The following is a 6,000-nucleotide window of genomic DNA, read 5'->3' on the forward strand; positions in this document are numbered from 1 at the left end:
GACTTTTAGACACATTAACAACTATTTTGTTTGCGAGGTTCTCCTTTTTATTTATTCTTCTTCTTTTCTGTAGTCAAAAGCACAACTCATTTGTGGTAATTGCAAGCATCTGGCAATTTAATCTTTAATTTTTCACATAAATACCATAAGGAAACCGCCTTAAACATTACTATACGACTTTTAGACACATTAACAACTATTTTGTTTGCGAGGCTCTCATTTTTATTTATTCTTCTTCTTTTCTGTAGTCAAAAGCACAACTCATTTGTGGTAATTGCAAGCATCTGGCAATTTAATCTTTAATTTTTCACATAGAAACCATAAGGTCATCTCAATTCGGGTTACCTCGAATAGTATACTTCCTTGTACTGGTAATTGCTGCAGGACCAAGCATTGTGTAGGGGGAGGGGGCACTGTTAGGATTGAGTGAGAACCAGTCATAAGAAAACACTTAAATAAAGTACGAATTTAGGTAGTAGAGAGTAAAGTTCTGAACAAGGCGGGTGGAGGAGAAACCTTTACAACTGCGCTGATCTCAAGTGACTTCGTATTGCAGCAATTCGTTAGTAGTAGTAACAGTTCTATTCGTCGACTCAACAAGAGACTGAAAGGCTCAATCGTATCGACTTTTAGCCAGCCTTTTTGTTATTTTTTTTTTTTTTTTGCGGAACCAATTAATTTGGCCAATGAATGACTAACAATATACTTCTCTTTTTCAGGGAATGAAGAATGCAAAACTGGGCAGAAAGTACAGATTTGATGAAAAACTAATTGTGCCCATTAATAGTTGTGCATGTAGCTATAGTACAGTAATTCAATGTTAATTTTGAAATCATAAGGTCATCTCAATAGGGGAACCCTTTTTTATTTTACTTATTTTTTCTTCCTTTGCTGTAGCCCAAAAGCGAACACAAATGTTCCACAACTCATTTGTGAGGATTGCAAGCATCTGGCTTTAATATTTTCGCTGTTTACTCAATAAAAACACACACATTTGAAGAGTTTATCCATTGTTTATGAAAAAATACTGACATAAGATTGCTGATTAACAAGGCATTTCCGTTCGCTTCGAGAATAGCTTTTTACATCTCCCAAGCTTTCCGTCCGTTCAGAAAAAATTTGGTCAACAAAAGCTGGCAAAATTGTCTCATGAAAAAAAAGCTGATGGCGGATTCTTTCGGTAAAAATTGCCGGTCAATTTACATTTAAAAAAAATCGAAAATGGGCCTTCTTGGAATTTGAAAAATCCCTTTTTGTGTCTTAATATAAAATAAGAAAATCTTTATCCCCTCTCCCCCTTTGCAAATGAAGTTGATTGGAAACTGTCATAAGGCTAAACATATCCTAAGCCTGAAATAACTAAGAATTATATTGCTATCTTCCAGAAAAATGGTTCTTCAGATAGGCAAGGAAGGCAAAACAACACTATAGAAAAATCGCTTCATCCAAAACATGTAATATCAGTGGCATCAATTCACGAAAATCAAGAAGAGGGGGGGGGGGGCAATTTAAATTTTCCAAAACTTGCGAGGGGGCAAATTAGTTGTCTTTTTTTCATGAAAATACATCAAAAAGTTATTTTACAAAATCAAGTGGGGAGAGGGAGAAAATAGAAAATAGATTACAAGAAAAAATCCTTTGAAGTTCAAAATGAGCAACTCTGCATTAGAGGGTGACTGCGCCCCTCCTAAAAATACTCACCCCTCCTAAAAATTCTAGGATGTAAGCTGTTAACTCAAAACTCAGAGGAGCTGAGACATCTAAAGTGAGAATCAAATATAACCTAAAAATGACACAAAATGTAACGTCAAGTAATTTGAATAATTCCCATTGTCATTTTTCTAAATATTTGGGTTTTATGAAAAGGGAAAATGAGTCAAAATTTGCATGTTAAGGTTAGCGGCAGACCTCCCCTGATCCGTGGCAATTTTCAATCGTATTAAGTAATCGCTTTGTAGTTAGATACAAAATTGTCCTATGTTCCCATCCTTACTCTTTGGAATTTTCTATATTGTTTATATAACTTACTTATTTTATGATTACTATGACAGCCATTCTTACTGCGTCTACTCCTAGTGCAGCAACAGAATATGGATAGCAACGAAATTGTGAAGTCAAACTTAAAATGAGAAGAAATTAATATGTTGTTATCAATATATTTTTACCCCCCCCCCCCCCCAATTCCTGAAGAGCGTCGTTTGAGCTCTACAGAATACAAAAAAGATAAGCAGTTTTTATTCTTTTTTATATAAGAAAGTATCACCTAAATGTTCAAAGTTCTCTCTTCTACCCACTAGTCACAGTGCGACCTCGAAGAAGCATTTGTCCACCGGAAAGTCGCGCTATTTTGTTATTAATAAAAAAAACAGGTTTTTTTAACTGAAAGTAAGGAGCGACATTAAAATTCAAAACGAACAGAAATTACTTCGTATATGAAAGGGGCTCCTTCCTCATCAACGCCCCGCTCTCTACGCTAAAGTTTGTCTCTTTCTTTCAGCTCTACTTTTTAAAACAGTTAAAAACAAGGTGCCCTCCAATTTTTTTGTTCACTTAAAAAGGGCACTAGAACTTTTCATTTCCGTTAGAATGAGCCCTCTCTCAACATTCTAGGACCACTGGGTCGATACGATCACCCCTGGGAAAAAAAACAAAAAAAAAAAAAAAAAAAAAAAAAAAAAAAACAAATAAACACGCATCCATGATCTGCCTTCTGGCAAAAAATACAAAATTCTACATTTTTCTAGATAGGACCTTGAAACTTCTACAATAGGGTTCTCTGATACGCTGAATCTGATGGTGTGATTTTCGTTCCATTCTGATGGTTCGTTAAGATTCTATGACTTTTAGGGGGTGTTTCCCCCTATTTTCTAAAATAAGACGAATTTTCTCAGGCTCGTAACTTTTGATTAGTAAGACTAAACTTGATGAAACTTGTATATTTAAAATCAGCATTGAAATGCGATTCTTTTGATGTAGCTATTGGTATCCAAATTCCATTTTTTAGAGTTTTGGTTACTATTGAGCCGGGTCGCTCCTTACTACAGTTCGTTATCACAAACTATTTGACTTCTACAACAGATAAACATTAGAAACTGAACTTAAGAAAATGTCCCACTGGCATTGACTTTTAACATTTACACCGGGAATGGACAAATGTATGACCAATAACAATGATTGTTTTAAGCATAACTAAATAGTACTTTTTCTACAACAGTGTTTTCAGATGCATACAAGGTATTTTCAATTACCAGACTTTTACGCTTTACAAAGGGAATGGACAAATGTATGACCAATAATAATGAGTGTTTTAAGCATAACTAAATAGTACTTTTTCTACAACAGTGTTTTCAGATGCATACAAGGTATTGTATTTTCAATTACCAGACTTTTAAGCTTTACAAAGGGAATGGACAAATGTATGACCAATAATAATGACTGCGTTAAGCATAACTAAATAGTACTTTTTCTACAACACCGTTTTCAGATGCATACAAGGTATTGTGTTTTCAATTACCAGACTTTTAAGCTTTACAAAGGGAATGGACAAATGTATGGCCAATAATAATGACTGCGTTAAGCATAACTAAATAGTACTTTTTCTACAACACTGTTTTCAGATGCATACAAGGTATTTTCAATTACCAGACTTTTAAGCTTTACGAAGGGAATGGACAAATATATGACCAATAATAATGACTGCTTTAAGCATAACTAAATAGTACTTTTTCTACAACAGTGTTTTCAGATGCATACAAGGTATTTTCAATTACCAGACTTTTAAGCTTTACAAAGGGAATGGACAAATGTATGACCAATAATAATGAGTGTTTTAAGCATAACTAAATAGTACTTTTTCTACAACAGTGTTTTCAGATGCATAAAAGGTATTTTCAATTACCAGACTTTTAAGCTTTACAAAGGGAATGGACAAATGTATGACCAATAATAATGACTGCTTTAAGCATAACTAAATAGTACTTTTTCTACAACACTGTTTTCAGATGCATACAAGGTATTTTCAATTACCAGACTTTTAAGCTTTACAAAGGGAATGGACAAATGTATGACCAATAATAATGACTGCGTTAAGCATAACTAAATAGTACTTTTTCTACAACAGTGTTTTCAGATGCATACAAGGTATTGTATTTTCAATTACCAGACTTTTAAGCTTTACAAAGGGAATGGACAAATGTATGACCAATAATAATGACTGCGTTAAGCATAACTAAATAGTACTTTTTCTACAACAGTGTTTTCAGATGCATACAAGGTATTGTATTTTCAATTACCAGACTTTTAAGCTTTACAAAGGGAATGGACAAATGTATGACCAATAATAATGACTGCGTTAAGCATAACTAAATAGTACTTTTTCTACAACACTGTTTTCAGATGCATACAAGGTATTGTATTTTCAATTACCAGACTTTTAAGCTTTACAAAGGGAATGGACAAATGTATGACCAATAATAATGAGTGTTTTAAGCATAACTAAATAGTACTTTTTCTACAACACTGTTTTCAGATGCATACAAGGTATTTTCAATTACCAGACTTTTAAGCTTTACGAAGGGAATGGACAAATGTATGACCAATAATAATGACTGCGTTAAGCATAACTAAATAGTACTTTTTCTACAACAGTGTTTTCAGATGCATACAAGGTATTGTATTTTCAATTACCAGACTTTTAAGCTTTACAAAGGGAATGGACAAATGTACGACCAATAATAATGACTGTTTTAAGCATAACTAAATAGTACTTTTTCTACAACAGTGTTTTCAGATGCATACAAGGTATTTTCAATTACCAGACTTTTAAGCTTTACAAAGGGAATGGACAAATGTATGACCAATAATAATGACTGCTTTAAGCATAACTAAATAGTACTTTTTCTACAACACTGTTTTCAGATGCATACAAGGTATTTTCAATTACCAGACTTTTAAGCTTTACGAAGGGAATGGACAAATGTATGACCAATAATAATGACTGCGTTAAGCATAACTAAATAGTACTTTTTCTACAACACTGTTTTCAGATGCATACAAGGTATTGTATTTTCAATTACCAGACTTTTAAGCTTTACAAAGGGAATGGACAAATGTATGACCAATAATAATGACTGCGTTAAGCATAACTAAATAGTACTTTTTCTACAACACTGTTTTCAGATGCATACAAGGTATTTTCAATTACCAGACTTTTAAGCTTTACAAAGGGAATGGACAAATGTATGACCAATAATAATGACTGCGTTAAGCATAACTAAATAGTACTTTTTCTACAACACTGTTTTCAGATGCATACAAGGTATTGTATTTTCAATTACCAGACGTTTAAGCTTTACAAAGGGAATGGACAAATGTATGACCAATAATAATGACTGCGTTAAGTATAACTAAATAGTACTTTTTCTACAACACGTTTTTCAGATGCATACAAGGTATTTTCAATTACCAGACTTTTAAGCTTTACAAAGGGAATGGACAAATGTATGACCAATAATAATGACTGCTTTAAGCATAACTAAATAGTACTTTTTCTACAACAGTGTTTTCAGATGCATACAAGGTATTTTCAATTACCAGACTTTTAAGCTTTACAAAGGGAATGGACAAATGTATGACCAATAATAATGACTGCGTTAAGCATAACTAAATAGTACTTTTTCTACAACACTGTTTTCAGATGCATACAAGGTATTGTATTTTCAATTACCAGACTTTTAAGCTTTACAAAGGGAATGGACAAATGTATGACCAATAATAATGACTGCGTTAAGCATAACTAAATAGTACTTTTTCTACAACACTGTTTTCAGATGCATACAAGGTATTGTATTTTCAATTACCAGACTTTTAAGCTTTACAAAGGGAATGGACAAATGTATGACCAATAAATTGGGAATTTGCGATTAAGAAACCAATTCGATCCTAGGTAATTTGTCGGCTCCATGCGTCTACACTTTTGTAGCAACATTATACTTAAAAAGA

The sequence above is a fragment of the Artemia franciscana genome, chromosome 18, assembly GCF_032884065.1.
Source record: "Artemia franciscana chromosome 18, ASM3288406v1, whole genome shotgun sequence".
Taxonomy (NCBI): Eukaryota; Metazoa; Arthropoda; class Branchiopoda; order Anostraca; family Artemiidae; genus Artemia; species Artemia franciscana.